At 44.4% G+C, this 18,118-nt stretch overlaps 1 protein-coding gene across 9 annotated transcripts in view; it reads left to right on the forward strand.

The window, feature by feature from the left end:
- CDK14 (cyclin dependent kinase 14) overlaps positions 1-12,061 on the forward strand; it is a 135,459-nt gene extending 123,398 nt beyond the window's left edge. For 6 of the 9 annotated variants that reach the window (XM_032951406.2, XM_032951407.2, XM_032951409.2 and 3 more), the window contains one exon: positions 1,688-4,873. The gene's annotated coding sequence lies outside the window, so the exon portion shown is untranslated. Of the gene's footprint in view, positions 1-1,687; positions 4,874-9,183 lie in introns of those variants that run through there. The other 3 variants (XR_012941406.1, XM_032951403.2, XM_032951402.2) reach the window with 3 other exon arrangements.
- Positions 12,062-18,118: the final 6,057 nt, after the last annotated feature.

An 18,118-nucleotide genomic window follows, 5' to 3' on the forward strand; every position in this document is an offset into this window, starting at 1 on the left:
GCTGTTTAGTGAATGAGTAAATATATGTTTTTAGTGGGGTTGTGAGGTGGAGCGGTTGGCGCAGTGGATAACGCATTAGATTCCTGGCCATGGCTGACACCGGCTGCAAGTGACCTCTGAACCGAACCCGCACTGACCAATGTGGTGACGTATCGGTAGACAACATAACGGTGTCATGATTCATTGATTTATTGATAGATTCGCTCATTATGAAACAATTTCTAAGGTGATTACATACAGGCATAGAATCATGCGTGCGAGAATCTATTTTTTTTCTCTTCAAAATGCAACCCTGAATCATTACATTTTAATTCATTGAGAGGAGAGCAAATACTCATTGCAGGTCTAGTGTTTGTCATCAGAAACAACAGCAGAAACAACGGTAACGCTTTCAAAGATTCGCGATGAAAACAACGTAGAAGAGCGGAGACGGGTACACACCACTCGGCCAGCCACTTTTGCTTCAAATAGTTTGAGGTTTCGATTGAGACGAGGAAGTCCGTGCAATAAGAGGGACTTGTTACGGCGGTGCACGTAATCGGGTGCCTCAGAGTCTCGGTTCTCGCTTGCTGCGAGTGTCTCGGAAGGTCGTGCACACATTTGCGGGCGAACTTCACCCCGCGAGAGCTCGAGCCAACAACAGCGGTGGCCCGGGTTAAACGCAGCCACGCCGAGCAATCGCAATATTCCTCCGTGGCGCCAGGAAGAGGAAACTTCAACTTCCACTGAATCTTCATCGTCCGTGTCAGGGGGGGGGGGTGAAGGCGCACACTGTGGTGCCACTGTTGGCTGTCAGTGGGAGAGCTATGACAGGAATGTACAAGAAATGCCTCACTCTGGCTCGGCTACACCGGGGGAAGCAAACGCTTTGTTTGAGTGGAACGCTCGTGTTTCGCCCTGTGCTCATTTACATTGCCCCCCCCCCCACAACCCCGATGTGATTTGTTTAAGAAATAACGTGTTGAGCAATTGTCCGGGCAAAATTGTATATTTGGTTTGTGGTTGAACAATATATTTCAACCCCTCCCCATAATAGGTTTTTGTGTGTGTATTAAAATACTTAAATGCCAATGACCACATCACCATGAATCTTGTTAAATCTCAAGCTAAGCAGAGTTGAGCCGGGACATTGCTTAGGTGGGCTATCATAAGCTGCTGATATTGTGGGCAGCGCAGTAAAGTCCATAGTTGTACTGCACTGCTATGCTCCCACATTATTATCCCTGCCTTCGACGATCGCCTTGGTGACGTTTCATCAAACAACTCCCATCATTGGCACGCAGTGCCCCGCGCTAAATACTTTGAAGCTATCAATTCCCGCTCAGTGATTCTGGACTTGCTCTATTACTATAGTACTATACTGCCTTCAACTTTTATAAACGACTGGGTATTTAAGGTTAGCGATTTGTCATATTATCTGGCTGTATAGCATATAAAAAAATACAATTACTTTACTATGCAAGTTAAAAATGTATGTGTTCAAATGTTACGAGTTTGATTTATTTATTTAGGGCCCCTTTATAACATGCTACAGGCCCCGCACAAGGTTAATACGGCACTGTTGGCACGGTGTGTCCCTCATCTAGTAGTGGAGTGATCAAGAGCTGCACGTGTATAAATGATGGAATAGCTTGTCTTGCCATGGTGCTCAACTTGAGGATTGTTTTCATTTTTGTTTTAATTTCAGCAGCAAGGAGCTGTGCAAAAATGGTGCCGGCTGGAAAGTAAAAAGCTCCCCTTCAGTAACACGTGGTGAATCAGCCCTCCCACGACCCCCGTTGCATCCGTGCAAGTATTGAAGCTGAAAGCACCTTCTCAAGAAACGCAATATATTTTAATAAAATGAGCTCCAAGAGATGTGTTATTTGGGTAACCAACATTTTTTTTGAAAGAAATAAAACAATCTAGTTCTTTTCGGTACCAAAAAGTTGTTATGAAAGGGATATTTTTGCCTTACCTAAATGTCAACCAAAAATATCAACGGACGCATGCGTGAGAACATCACGGCCTGCCCCATAAACGTTTCTGTAAATGGATGCTTATGTACAGAATCGCGCAATATTTTTGTTGACTAAAAAAATAAAAAAGTTTGACATATCTCGTCAGTGCTCATAGAGAACAGAATTATGTATGCCCGGCATGAATATGTTCGATTTAACTTTTGTCCCATTTCGTTACCCTCGAGAATATTTTTTGTTATTACTGCGTGGCTTTTCGCTGTTGTGCTGGATAGCTCTCTGATGTGTTTTCGAGTTGTTCAGTATCATGTCCGATATTTCGCTCCATGTGCTGGGAGCTTCTTCAGTCATGGAACAGAAGCTCCCGTGGAAGGCTATGTCGAACGAACATCATGCTGAAGAACACGTGGCACAATCTGAACATTCATCGGAATGTAATCACTTTTTTGAGAGTAGCTCTGAATGGGTGCACACTGATAAATGTCTGAATAATTGTCTATATATTCGGTACTACGCACCTATATTTGGCAAAGCAGCATTCATTAGTCCATGCGATTTGTAACAGGAATCCAGAATGTTATTTTGTTCTGTCGGAGTTGATTTGCAACTCCCATTTATTCAGCCACCAGATTCAATAAAATGTAAATAAATGTGCACGATGGAAGCTTGCAACATGACAGCACCCAATGCAACCCAAGTATTTGTTTCATGCGAAGCACCAGCTCTCAGACACTGCTCCACACGCCTCCCCTCCAACGTCTAATGCCCCAACATGTTCCCCTTTATCAGTTTACTTTCGTTGTATGCACATTATGATATTGGTAATCAAATGAACGGAATGGCAATTACGCACTACAATAATAATTGAGGAATGGGGAACCCCAGGGCCTTTGGGCCATCTCAGCCCATGACTTCATTTAATATGACCCAGGGGCCACATGAGCCCTGTGACTTTAAAAAAAAAAGTATTTATCCATCCCTGCAAACATCTCGGCTGCACTAATTCGTAACCGTGGTTGATTTTGACCTGGAAAAGCTGTATTTCTCATTTAAGCGTCATGCTCTTGTCACTCCTGTCAATGCAATTGCTTCTTTATACTCGGTCGACGTGCTTGTTACTTTTCGCATTATTATGATTTGGTTACCCAACGGTGTGTTAATGTGTGGCCTACCGAAAAGTAACCTAAAGTAGTTTTTAGCCCAGCTTAAGGAAAGGGCACACACCCTTGTGTTAATTGGTCGATGTAGGAGGCCATGTCCAGGTGAAAGAGCAGCACTGGTTGAGAATCTTGAGTGTGAAGGAGGATGTTTCATCCTGTATGTATGGTTGTCAACTGTTATGCTTTTCCCAGGGTCATCAATGTGTTTTTTTATAGTTTTCCCCTTTTCAAGTATTCTGAGATTATTCTTTGTCCCATTATATGACCCAGCATTTTGTATCTCAGAGATAGAATCCCTGCCTGTATGACCTGGCCTATGCCATCATACATTACAGTAAAGCCATTTTGGCAAAATGACAGGCCATATTTAAAATTGCACACGAAAATTTACAGTATGATATTTTTGTACCATTATTATTGACACACAAATGCACACATCCACATCGATGGCTCTATAACCATGTACAGTATTATCTCTTTTTTTACATTTAATTTTTTATGTTTATTTTGATTAACGTACTTACTCGCACTCTCTATTTATGTTCACATTAAATAATTATGTTTCAAGAAGGTCATCATCACAAGGTAGAGTTGGTTCCGGCCAGTGCGCCTGTGATATGAAACTGGGATGGACACAGATGGGAGGTGAAACGCACCTGGCCCATAGACTGATATCTTTTGCTACGCCATCCCAGCCTCTCATCCCACCGCCACGTTTATTCTCCTCGACTGGGCGCTATTTTCAGAGATAAAATCCCCCCACACTTTTAAAATCATGGCAATGGATCAATAACATTGCAAGCCAACGTGGAGCCTGTTGCAAATTTTGGGTTTTATTTATAGCTGTAAGAACATTTGTGGCTTTTGGAATCATTCCAGTTTAATTTTTCTTTTTCATTAAACAAAATCTGTGTGTGAATTTATATGCACAGTGTATGCTCACTCGAATTAACGATGACCAGGGACGTGTTCATGACATTATGCTTACATTACAACACGTGACAGCTGTGATATATGAACTTTAGCCTATGTGACCTATCCTGAATCGAGCTGACGTCGTCTGAAACATGGCAGGCCTGTGCAATATGTACATTACCAAAGTCACATATCAATTTACACCTGGTCTGTGTGCCAAAACAGAAAATTGGATCGTGTGAAAAATTCACCGCAGGTGGGCATCAGGCACGAAAGTTCAAAACAGCGTTTTGCAGGAGTTTTATCTCCTGGGTGACATTGGGTATAATTTCAAATTTCACAGCAGTTGTATTACCATCGCAGAACAAGTTGTCACACTGGCAAAATGTAATTAGCAACACCTGCAGCAAAGAAGAAAAAAAAACCGCTCAGGTGATGGCTTGCTCTAATTGTAACACACAGAGTCATTCCGACGATCGCGTGATATTTCGTTTCAAAAATCAATTTTCACCTCATTGCACCGCCTGCACTAATTTGGTAATGTGTGGCTGTTTACCTGTGAGAATCACAATGTGCTGTGTGCAGTGTGAAAGGTGGCAAGCAATTTTTTTGAGGTGTTATCAACTCGCTGCAAACTGGTTAATTTGTTAACATGAATATAGATATGGTTTTGTACATATATAGTATATATAAAATTATAACGAATACGTCAATTTTGGGGAACTATATGAAATATGCCCCTGATCGTGCCACAGTAATGTTTTGGTGTCCTACGTAACAGTTTAATTTTGTATTATTCTGATTTGTTCATGTTTGATTATAAACCCAAATTAAACCACTTGTCCTGTTTGGTTGTCGGTTATTGCCACTGATATTGAATGTTTGTTTTTTGTTTCCCTCCCATCTGCCAATTATTTCGCCTGCCACTCAAGTATGTATTGACCGATGCAAACTTGCAATGGGGGGGGGAGGGAGAAAAAAAAACAACTGGCACAGCGGTCCACATTTTTTTTCTTCAAAATTGACATTCAACTACAAAGATTATCTTCATCAGATATCCTATTGAAGCTGACCGACGTAAAACAGCGCTGAGCTTACGGACGACCTTGATTCTCAGGGCGAGTCCGTTGGCCCGAGTGATCACCTGACAGGGTCGCAGCACGTGACTGGCCCCGGTAGGGCACACACAACTCTTGCACCACGCACTGGGGACCTCAGCACCCAACCTGCTCAGCTGAGCCTTGGCCTTATGTGGGCATGGCTTTGTGAGCTCGTTGACAAATGTACGCGAAAAGGAGTTGTAAGGATATTATGAGCACAGTGCTGGACCTTCTGTATGGCGAGTCGGCATTTAATGATTCGCTGGTGAGATGTATCAACATCAACAGTGGATAGACAAAGCTGTCAGGCACGGTGCTGGCCACCACTCCCACGTGTCACATGCTGTGCCAGCCTTAACAGGCGCCAGAACTTTCCCCACGGTCTGTGTGTGTGTACAGGAAATTTTGTAGCATTTTCAGCACAATTACAAGGCTTCGTAGGAACACAACGACCTACGCTTAATGGAACGAGGGTCAACTGTCTCGCCTCGTCAGCATGGTCATAACCAAGGTCGTGGGAGTTGACATTGGGGCTCGTGTCTGGCGCTGTGAGCACGGGAAAGGAAAAGCAGTCAACAACTGAAAACGCCATGCATTGGCAATGGGGTGGAGGTTGAGCAATTTTGGGGTGGAGCAGACTGACCAATCAAATGTTATCTGAATCCTTAACTAACCAACTGGCCATCCAGCCTCTGGGTCAAGCTATAACCAATCAGCAAACCAACCATGAAGAATAACCCTGCCAATGACCATACTACGACTCTTAGCGCTAACTCTGGGGCATTGCCATTGTCCCTAACGCGTCTTGTTAATGTTTCAGTTTTGGTGTTCTCAGCAACAACACGGTTAGAGGTTTATTTTCACCCAGCAGTGGATAGAGAATGGCTGACGGTGACGTTAAATTGACAAGTGGTGAGGATTTGTCCGTTCTTCTGCTGGGGTGGAAGTGATTTTATTGCTGTTTAAACTGGTGCTGGAACGTGCCGAGTGAGTGAGACGTACGGAGCTGTCTCGTTTGTGCCTGTTTGTTTCTCTAGTTTGCCGTGATGTAACTGTGAAGAGCAAATATACTCCTGGTGTGCATCACGAAAAAGCCCTGAACCAATGCCCACTGCCTCTAAGACGCCTATGTGCAAGATGTCGCAAAAAATCGTGGGCTTATCTGTAGGCTACAATTGTGGCGATATGGTGAGATTGATGGCTGTCAAAATTATAAATGCACTTTACGAATGGAAAGAAAACAAAACGTTTTCTGAAACACTGCCCCCCACCTGAATGCCAAGGCGTGGCTCGTTTTATGCTGATCTTTGTTTAAATTGGCTGTGAAAATGTGCTCGATTTTGAGTCCTCATTTAAACGTTGACCTCACGGAGTCACCCAAACGATATTTCTCTCAAAGTCACTCGATAGACCCCTTGGAAAAACGGGTTTATGGCTGTGAGCACATCGCAAATGTACCCAATTTCATCAGCTCTCAGACACTTGAGGGTTAAGCCTGTTGTATACTTGGAATGGCGCCTGCTAGAACTTGCCGGTTGTTGTCAACATGGGACGATGAGGTGGCCAGGTGATGCCAGTGTTGAGTATCACACCCTCGCATGCGTGGGTTTCTCTGGGTACTCCAATATCCTTCCACATGTGAGACGTTCAAGGAATTGACAAACATTCCAATGCGGGACATTTCTGAAATACAATCTTGAGAACTCAATATTTCACATGATACAAATATGTGCATGTAGAGGAAGTTAATGCAAGGGTATTCATGAGTTTGTATGTGACTGAAAGTTTTTTTAAAATACATTTTTGTCATCTTTATCCATATTTTGCTATCGGCATCGTGTTGAATCAATTTTGATCCTCGGAAGCGGATACCATAGAATTACTGCCAAGATCCCGAAGCTTATATCGACTTAAAAACCTATTTGCTGCCTTCTAAATGCATTGATTCGACGAACAATAAATGGCACATTTATTTTTTAATATCGGAATTTGAATAAAAACATTTCTCACTAGCATTACACAGGATCACATTTACAGCCACAATGTTCCCTCCATACAGTTTATCCATGCATAATTTTGAGGTTAGTAATTTTAGTTAACACCTATCAAGGCTGGAATAGCCCGCAAGGGGGTTTTGTCACCAAAATGACTCCCACCTGCCTTTGTCTCCCCAATGCTAGCGTTCATACACCACCAACAGGTACTGTTTAGACCTCAAGGGATACTCGAGAGACCCAGGGAAGATTTAAACATCGCTTGCCACCGATGGCGCTATGCACGCACCACAGAAAGCAAATAAAAGTGAAGAGACCTGCAATCGTTGCAAAAACGTGGAGTTAGGGTTGGGGTTTGGATCAATAAAGCAAGTCAGCACTAGTCACTGGTTGGCCAGCTGGTTAGGGTGTAAGGGTTCGCGTCGGCGCGTGTGTTGTTGGATAGTTGGTTCGGGGTATGGCTAATGTTTGGTTGGCTAGCGTGCTCTGCCAAAAAGAAACAGCTCCTCCTCCCCCAGTGCAACGGCGGGGAATGACTTTTCAGTAGTCGGTGAATTATCGTCTCTTGACGTTTATAGGGCCGAGTCTGCTGATCGGGATGACAAGCGCGCAGTGGAATGCGCTTGGCTCTCTGCCACTCCACGCTGACGCTGCACGGCATTTCCCAGCAGAACGCGTCTTCATTACTCTAACTACTACTCCTATTGTTACTCTACTATTATTCCTATCGTTACTCTACTACTATTCCTCTTGTTACTCGAACTGATACTATTCCTGTTGTTACCATCACTGCGTAATTACGATAAAAGTTTCGTTTCAGGACGAGGTGATCAGCTGGTATTGAAACCGAGTTCGGTGATTTGTAAGAAAAAAATAATGGCAGTTGATTGTCGATTTTAAAACGCGATGCACTTGGCCAAATTAAAGCCACAAAAGTTGTATTTTTGCATTTGGTTAACTCCATGCATTCACGTATATCGATTGTTCACGATTCGAATATCATAGCTCAACCGACTAGGCATATTAATGCTCATAGCAGCAAGTTGGGGGGTGTGGTATGCCTTTTTTTAACCCGTGCGACTTTTTGAACGATTGAGAGCAGCCAGTGATGATGATACAGTTGAAGAGGTGGAACACTGTACCTTGGTAGTCGGGTGAATGCATTGGGGCAGCATAGAGAGAGAGAGAGGTCAAGAGTTGTCGTCTGCGTCGTCGCAAACGGCGCAAAGCTCAGGAAAGTGGAGATGTGAATGACAACACCACAGGGAGAGTGCGATCAAAGGAGGGCAATAACAGCCTCACTGCGTGAAATGGAGAGGGCCGCATAGATAGTCTCTCTAACTATAACGTTTTTTTATTTACCAGGTAAGGCCCACTGAGCTATATAGCTATTTTTTGAGAAGCGACCTGGCTATCACAAATTATAGCTCAACGAAGTGGCGTATCATCTTGTGGAAATGTATAGCAGCCCAATACTGTAAACGCATGTTTCTAAATGTGGAGGTAAAAACCCGGAGAACCCGGAGAAAAATCCACGCGAATACGCAAACTCCAAATATCCAGGTGACAGGTTCGGGATTTAATCCACGACCTGCATACTAGGCGAGATCTCGCCACCTTGGCGCCAGTCATCAAAGGGGTGTCAGCAGATCGGAGGAAGCCGAGAGTACTCGGGGGTACTGATGGAGTAAAGTGGATCGACTTCGTGTCAAACTCAATCGAAAATCAGCGCGGTGTGAACTCGATGTTATAGATAATGGCTAAGAGACGAGAAGATTGAGGTGATTGGGACAGTGTTTGAAAAAGTCAGATTAAAGGCAGCCCAGGAAATTCTCGGAGTATGAGCTATGGGGAGCAAGAATGAGGGAAAGACTGCCAACACGCCACAGAGAGAGAGGATTAGTGAAGACCTGGAGAACATTTATCGTGGGCAGTATTGGAGACTTTGTATGGCTTTCTGCTTCACTATTGACGCTTCAGGATAAGAGAGAGATAACATTCAGAAGGTCTTGTACCAATGAGACCACATTTATATTTATTTTTGTCATTTATATAGGAAACAGAAGCCTGGTCACGTTTTACGAACTGACAACGGAGTTGATTGTGGGGCTTTTTTTGGGCGGTAAGTATGTACATATATATTTTATTAGTTAATATTTTGGATATGCCACTTGGGTATTCTGGTCTCCCTTGGAAGAGACATTTGCTACACTTAATGGGCTCTCACCTGGCATGAAATGAATCTTATAAATTCATTTTCAACAATGCGGCATGCACTTGTTCTTCGATTATGCATGCATTACACGGTTATTCGCTGTATAAATGACCTGTATCTCGCGAGAGCAACTACACGAGCACATCACAGAGCCGATTACCCATCACTTCCATTGTTGTGTATTTCTCAGAGGCTGTCTCGACAATTAACGAAGGAGTAAGGGAACTCGTAGCGATTTCCATGCTTTGTTATTTGAGGAAAAACGACAACACCAAACATAACACAATTAAGGTTCAGGGATGAGATAGGAAAAGTTATGTTGGGATAAAGCATAAAAAACTCCCACTGACAAATGCCGAATGTTTGAACTGCACAACAAAGCAAAGTTAACCGGGAGTGCATAAGTTTTATTTACCAGTAATCGTAAATGGAAAATGAAATCAGATATTACTGATGCTACAATGCTACATAGGTTTTCATGGTTGTGCTGCATGGCTCTCTGGCGTGTTGGCGAAGATGGCGGTGTACAGAACGAGGAAAAAGATGCTGTAAGGTGACACTGACGGCTGCTCCGTGCTTCCAGTGTTCAGGGGCCTGCTTAAGGCGCGGCTCCGCCTGGAGCACGCGTACCACACACATGCCGGTGATGTGCAGCGCGTCTTCTTCGAATGCTGGAGGGCCGTAAAAGCCCTCTGTACCAGCGTGGACGGCACCCCTCGTGTTCACCTTCTGAAGCGCTCGCTCGTCACCGTGGCGTGCGCGATGACCACCACCACCACGTGACTTTACTTTCGTGTTGTGCGCGGTGCATTTAGCGCCACAGCGCGTGGATTTATAGCGATGATTTGTGTTGCTGGTGACTTTGTGTATTTCATATCGGAATCGCCTCCAGTGCTGTTGCTGCTGGCGGCAATAAAAGTTGTTTAAAAGTCAAAAGTCTGACGAGTTTTCGGATTGTACCGGACAGACATCATGCCAAACAACACGCTGTACAACGCAGAAATCAATCAGTGGTTCTATCGGGAAAATGTATATAAATATAGCTTTGTAAACACGCAGTGTATCACGTTGGTGGCACAAGTCTCATTTAATGCACACTCTTTCCCATTCATATTCAGCGACTATGTGTGCGAGTGGCTGTCTTAGAAATGCATTCGTATTTGAACACTCTAACCAAGAAAGCCTCATGACGCTGTCGCTGTCTTGAAACGTTTTCTGGAACACCCTGCTTGGGATAATGATGATGATGGGATATTTGTTTTTATACATGTGTGTGTTTTTGCAACATTTTTAATGTATGGAGAAAACCCACACATACTGTAAGAAAAGTATCGAACTGCACACGAATAATGTTGTATTTTGTAACAACCCTTAAGTGGTACCTGTCAACCCATCGACCCGCAGTCTGCCACAAGTGACAGTAAAAAACGACGTGAAGCTTCCAACACCCCAGGCGCTAGGATATGTAATATGCATATGAATAAAGGTTCCATGCTTACATGTTACAATGCTGTATAAATGGATTGCAATTTGATGGTGTTTTCATAGAAAAACCAATGCCGATAACTCAAGAGGCCATAGCTAACGTGTGGACGTATTCCGGTAATGCTGCAGGGGTAGATGGACTGTGCAGTGATAACACATGATATGCCCACCTGTATTTAAGGCAGTAGAGAAAGTAGTTTTTTGGCACGTACGTTACATTTCAATATCATTCTCTTGTGTGCACAATTCTCAAAAAACAATCCGGCCAACCATCCAAAGTGAGATAGCTCGACACGTTCAGATTGCACCGTGTGTTTTTCGACATGAACTGCATGGACGCGAAGCCCCCCCCCCCGACCCGGCGCGTGGAGAAATATAATTAATCGGACGTTGTGTGGAACAACTTACGACAAAACCCACAAACGCATCGGAGAGCAGTACAGCACAGCCAAAACAAAGGCTCTCCGACTTAAAATACGTTTTGAAACCCAGTTAAATCTTGCAACTGCAGTTTACTAAGTAGCCCACGCCATTGCTGCACCAGGGCTGGTGAGAAGCTGTAAACCTAACACAATATGTCAACTTTAAATTGGCACGGGGGGTATAATGATGAGGCTCCTTTTGTTATTGAAATGAGACGCGGGGAGGCGCAGCCAGGGCTACTTTCACGCATAACAATGCCAACCCGGAGTTGCTACGGGGTAACGCGTATTCACTCTGAAAGCCAAGGGGCGGTTTTGGGCGAAATGTGGCGAGCTGTCTCCAGGCACTGTCCGCAAAGAGAAGTGAGAGTCGATGGGGAATTTTTGACGGTCAACGCTGGCAGGACCTTGCTGAAAATGAAATGACAGTGGAGCACAATCAAAAATAAAACCCCACCGCAGTTGTTTTGAACATTGCCGAGTGGGTAAAACGAAATTAACGTGCTAATGGTTCAAGCATTGGCCCTTCTTCGGCGCACAGAGGGCAGGCAGATGAACTGACTTATACTGTATTTGAACATCACGCAGAGGTGGGTGCCATAGGAAATTTGGGAAATGATAGGAAACATCTTCCTTTCTGTCCCGCATGGGCTTGCATCCAAAATGTTTTATAATCCTGTAGAACTAACAGTTATAGCACTAAGCCTGTTCTGAAAACCTGTTTGCTTTAAGTTTTGCATTTAATTGGCCTCTATGTAAGATATACGCTTTTATGCATTGTTGGTCATGATTAAAATATCCGATATACACGAGTCTGTACTTATTTGGGTAGTTGTATGTCACCACCCTGGTTAGGCAATGCATGCATCACTAATTTTCAGTCTTCAGGCACTACGTTTTAGGAGATTGAAAGACTTAACAGTTGCCTACATGCAATTGAGATATGACGTCAACGATCAACTGAGTTCGAGTCACTGAGCTATGTGAAGGCGATTTAGACTTCCTGGTGACTAAATTATCTTAAGTCGAAAGGAGCAATGGGAAGTTTTGGAAGTTTGAAGTTATTATTTTGTTTTCACCAGGTAAGAACTCAAAGAGACCAGGACAGTCTCATTTGCAAGGGTGACCTGAGGCATTCGTCTGTATGTATGTTGAACTTCTTTCGCACCATACGTCGCCAACCGTACTAATCGGAAGTGCGGGGGGGGGGGTGAAAGACAAGAAACTTAGGGGGCCACTCTTCAGTCCCTGCCTGTGTAGTGAGAAAGGGCGAGCTGGGCCGAGACAAGCTTGCCCTGCGCTTTCTGGAGGAAGAGGCTGTCGTGTGGCTGCATGGGCTGATGTCTATTCAAGTGAACATCTCTTGTTTGTATTGTTTACGCTGTGTAACTGCGCAGTCACGTGTTACGGGGTTCCTTCAATTAAAAAAAACAGAGGTCGACAACGGCTATGTATTTTTCCCAAAGCGAGTACATTGCGGGTGATTTTCAATGATGGCTAATTTGGCGCGTGATGGCTTATTGTTGCGAATTATGTCAGGGGGTCTTCAATGTCCACTGTGAAGCAGATGGCGTGTATTATTATGATGACGATTAATAACTCCCCGCAGTAATAACCGTGAACGTCTGCAATAAGCGCTTCCACGAGGCTACGTCACTACCCGTGGCTTAAACACGATTATAATTATAGCTCAGCAAGAAGGTGCTGTAGAAGATAAGCTGCTGTGTACAGATGCATTCCCTGCTTTTACAAAATGGCAGTTTATAGCATGCAGAATGTTCTTATCGCCCACAGTGTCATTATTATTCACCAAAAGGCGAACTAAACGTAAACCTTAAAAAAATGTTATTTTGAATACATGTTATGGCTGGCCAAAACTTTTTTTGGACATCTTTTTGAAAGATCCATCACAATCCTAAAGTTATATGAATTTGGTGCCTCTACAATGCAGTGAAAATGTTTCTGAGCCATTTTTATGTCTGATGATGAAGATTACGCTGTAAATTTTAAATTTGCTTAAGCAGAGGACGCATTTGAAAATGCCACCTTTTAATATCTATCTACATTACTTGGCCATGAACATCCTATCTTGGTTTGAAGCTTTCGTGACTGCAGGAATCCATACTCTTTGGTTCTTTCGGTAAAGTCACGTAGGTAGAAAAAAATATATATATCACGACGTTTCGATCGCAACACAAGCGGTCGTCCTCAGGCGGAAAAAATAATCCAGCAGTGGAACTGCTGAACCAGCGAGAGAGCTGTTACAACAAGAGGTTATATATGTGGCGATGGGCAAGCAAGTGGGGTCTGTGCTGGAAAGGAATTCCATCCCCGGACGCAAGCACGTCAGTTGTGTTAATGGGGGACATTCGGGAAATAAAGATTAAGGAGAGAGATTAGCATAAAATGAGCCTCCGTCGCCGCATAAGAGTATCGCCCCCGCATATGTGCACAACAGCAGTGTTAATGGGAGATTAGCACTATGTTGATGGGAGAGATTAGGCAGGGAGATTAGGGGGTTTAGGAAGTGAATGCCATGTCTATGTGTAACACAAGCTGCGGCACTGTCAACTGCGCTGTGAGAGGCGAGCGTGTACACGCAAGAGAACCACCGCCACGGTGGTCGCGTCAGTGAGACACACAGCCCATCACACAGCCAGAACCATCGATACATCGAGGCTTAGGGAGCAGAAGTGGCCATGTTAGTGAGACCCCAGCTTGTTAATGCAGAGATACCTAACAATGCAACTCAGAGAGTCGGAGACAACAGCCAAACCGCAGGGAAGAATGGAAGCACCACAGCAAGTTACGACTTTGCTTGGTTAATAACGTCCTTCCAATGATTGCTCAGCTTATACCCATCGTCTCGGTTGAAATTCTCTCCGTGTTTATATATCTGGATGGCTTCATGGACAAAAGTTTGATAGTTACCCGAAGGTTTGCAGAGTACCTTGGTCTCGGAAAAAAACAATATCGTGCGAGCCCACTGCGTTATATAAATGATCAGCCACTGCAGAGGTATTGGTTCTGCCGTGTTTCAAATCTACCTTGTGTTCGCGAACACGGTCCGAGACATATCTTTTCGTTTCCCCAATGTAACCGCTGTCGCAGACACAACTTAGCTTGCTTGCCCGTTGCCACATAAATAACCTCTTGTTGTAACAGCTCTCTCGCTGGTTCAGCAGTTCCACTGCTGGATTATTTTTTCTGCCCGAGGACGACCGCTTGTGTTGCGATCAAAACGTCGTGACATTCTTTTTGGTTTTATTTGTATACCTATGTGACTTTACCGAAATAACCAAAGAGCATGAACATCCTGTTTCAAATACCTCGTATACTCCCTTCTACTTTAAATCACGTACTCACCAGGATGTATAAATGATGTTAACCTTACTTTTTCACGAACTCAGCTGATCGTTGATGTCATCTCTCCGTCAGTTTTGACGCTAGCTTCAAGCTCGACTGAAAATTCCAGTAAGGCATCTTTCAAATCCCTCAATTTCCTCAAAACGTTCATGCTTAATGACGGGAAATTGACGTATTTGAATCTCCTCCACAAAGGTGGCGATGTAACATTTCCACGTGCTTGGGTGGCACTCCCCCAGTCGCGCGAGCACGAGGCACCAAGTTCGACTGCCTCCCCAGGCGCACGTTGCCAACCCATGGACCGTGGGCGCGAGTGAACGGGGCGAACACAATTCACGCGCACCTCTGCACATGCGCACGTGGCCATTGCATTCAGTGGGCGAATGCACACTTTCACTGTACCAACAAACAGACAAAATGTGTGTGTGTGTGCTTGTGTTTTGTACTCCCTATCATGGATAATATAAGTAGCAAGCAATAGCTGAGCTTGTACCGGGCCTCTTATAGGTTGGCTGAGCCATACATGAATTTCCTATGAGGTGTGTAAAACATCAGCAGTAGAGAAACAAAAGGGACAAAGCCGTGGTATTGGCTACAGTACCACCACCGTCACGTGCTAACAGCACACATCCCAACAGTCTATAAGGCTATACAGGCACTCTTTTGTGTGCGGTCAAAACTGTTGAAATTGTAAAGCACTAACTCTATCACCATAGAAGGTTTCATAAGACCACAATACCACTTTTCATGGAGCGAGGAGGGTGGTTCAACCCAAACGTATTGCCTCTGTTGATTCATCATAACTGAGGGCATGGGATTGGAACCAGGGAACTGTAAACACCAGACTCAAAAAAAGGCCAAAATTGAAGAAGGCGCGATGATGCAATGGGAAGAGGTGAAAATCTGCCTGAGGTATGTATGTTGACCTTCTTTCGCACCGTACGTAGCCAACACCGTGCTAATCGGAGGTGCGGGGGGAGGACAACGAGGCGATGCGCACAAGCCAACCAGCTCTGCCTCGAACCCTCTCAGTTCACTTCCGAAACAACGCGCGGTTACAGCTGTGGAACGCACAACTGCAACGGAACATCACCAGCCGCAAAGATGTATCGTCTGCCAGAGGAGCCGTGCACAGCTGATGACGGAAGCACCATTACTGGCTGCGCGTGGGCCTGTGTAGTTGGTCGTCATTGATCTGAATAATTTTCTATGATGGACACGAAATGAAGCCGACCATGAGTACTAGCTCTCACACTGATCATACCATTAACCAGCTGGCTAAACCAGACATTTAGTCTAGTGCCCTCACTAACCGAAAACAATCAACTAGCCAAGCAGCCATGAGTACCAGCTGTCTCACTGACCATTAGCCCTACCCCTGATTCCACCTCCGAAAACTTGATCAGGTCATCCTTTTTCACTTTTGTTTTCATTAGTTTCGGTGTTCGTGAAAAAGGCCAAATTTCCACCTCAAAAGTGGAAAGAGAATGGCTGATTAATGACAGTGTTAAATACGTTTATACCATGCTGATTTTAAAGGTGAGGATTTGTCTGTTCTCCTGCTGGGGTGGAAGTGACTTTGTTGTTTAAACTGGTGCTGGAACGTGCCGAGTGAGTGAGACGTGCGGCGCTGTCTCGTTTGTGCCTGTTTGTTTCTCTAGTTTGCCGTGATGTAACTGTGAAGCGCAAATATACTCCTGGTGTGCATCACGCAAATGCCCTGAACCAATGCCCACTGCCTCTAAGACGTCCACACTTGAATGCAACATGTCGCGAAATCACCGACTTATCTGTACGCTACAATCGTTGCGATAGGGAGAAACTGGTGGCTTATAAAATATAGATTTAGAAAATGTGACACATTCATTAAATTAAAAAAAAAACTTTTTTTTTACGCTGCTCACACCTGCATGCTAAGCGTTGGGTTTTGTGTGGTTAAATTTGTTTTAATTTGCTGTTAAGTTTGCTTGTTTGTGAGTCGTGTAGATGTTGACCTCAATGAGAGCCGTCCAGACTCCGTTCCGTTTCCCAAACTCACTCGATCGACCCCGTAAAAGCAGCTTTATAGAAACTGTGCATATAGGGGAAAGTACATGTGAACGCATTAATGGGGTTTGCGGTGTAACCTGTATTTTTTTTTTAAGACTTGGCGAGCACTGTTCACAACCAAAAAGTTAAGTGTATACAAGAGGGCATTTAAAATGTGTGTCCGGTGTAATGTTACCCTAACTTACATAGTTTCACTACTGACTATAGTTGTACTCTGTTTATACAAAGACAAAGTTCACCCATGTAACCGTACACATAGTCAAATGTGCAAGTGCTGTTAGAGAACACCTACGAAGGCTGGATGGTACAAAATGAGGTGGTACTCATTTAAGGCTGAGTCGACCGAGGGAAGGGCCAGCATAGGCCCATATAATAATTGCCACCGATGCAATTTATAGACATGATGAATATAAAACTCACGAGTCGACTCACCTGGTTTGTCGTTAATTGCGGTAACCGCTGTGCCACCACTCCCGACATAATAAAAACAACAACCACCATTCGCCACTAAGTGGTACTGATGTTACCAGGTTACTTGTACCAGGCTAGGTTTACTTTGACATCACATGAAGTGTCCGAGGCTCACCGTAAGGCCCAGCTACCTACATAGTTAACTTACAATTTAACCCATACACAACAAACAAAATCACAAAGTTCCCCCGTAAACACACTGTTGGGGAAAGTGCTGTGAGCGAACACCTATGAAGACCAACACAACACACGGGATAATTGGTAGCGTGGCCAGAATCACATTTGTTTCCCGAGTGGTGATGTTTATACACCGTATCAGGTACGTACTCCATATTCTTAGTTCTTTCGGTAAAGTCACGTTGACTTTACCGAAAGAACTAAGAATATGAATTACTGCAGTCACGAAAGCTTTAAATCAAAAGGTACGTACTCATTTTAATACTGAGTCGTCCTATGGGGAGGCCTCAGGACTTGGGACCAAAATATTCGCCACTGTTATTGGTAGTGAGCAGGAATCAAACTAGGATTGCCGGGTTCGTTGTGCAGTAGGCTAACCACTACACTACCGCAGCCCAGAGAAAGAAGACGCATCCATTCACACACACGCCGGGAAAAAAACCCGCAAATAGCTCGATTGTGTTGAGTGCGGTTAAAATTACGCAATTACGAGACACAACCATGCTTGACAAACGCAAACAGAGGAGTGAGTGGGAAGGCGATGTTGGAGGGGAAGGGGAGGAAGGGAGGGGAGGGTTTACATTGACCAGATTAAACGTGGGCCGAATTGCAAAAGTGCGCGCGGCATGAATGCCCAGCTCTATGCGTCGGCGGTGAGTGGCGTCTTCGGCTTCTTCTTCGTCTTGTGGCTCATGGAGGCGGCAGACGGAGCCACTCTCGGCGCAATGTCGCCTGACGGGTATGACAGGCGCGCCGTGGAATGCGCTTGGCTCTCTGCCCTTCCACACTGACTTGACACTGTACGG

This window comes from Petromyzon marinus, chromosome 10 (assembly GCF_048934315.1).
Source record: "Petromyzon marinus isolate PM22_M1 ecotype Great Lakes invasive population chromosome 10, UKy_Petmar_22M1.pri1.0, whole genome shotgun sequence".
NCBI classification, from domain to species: Eukaryota; Metazoa; Chordata; class Hyperoartia; order Petromyzontiformes; family Petromyzontidae; genus Petromyzon; species Petromyzon marinus.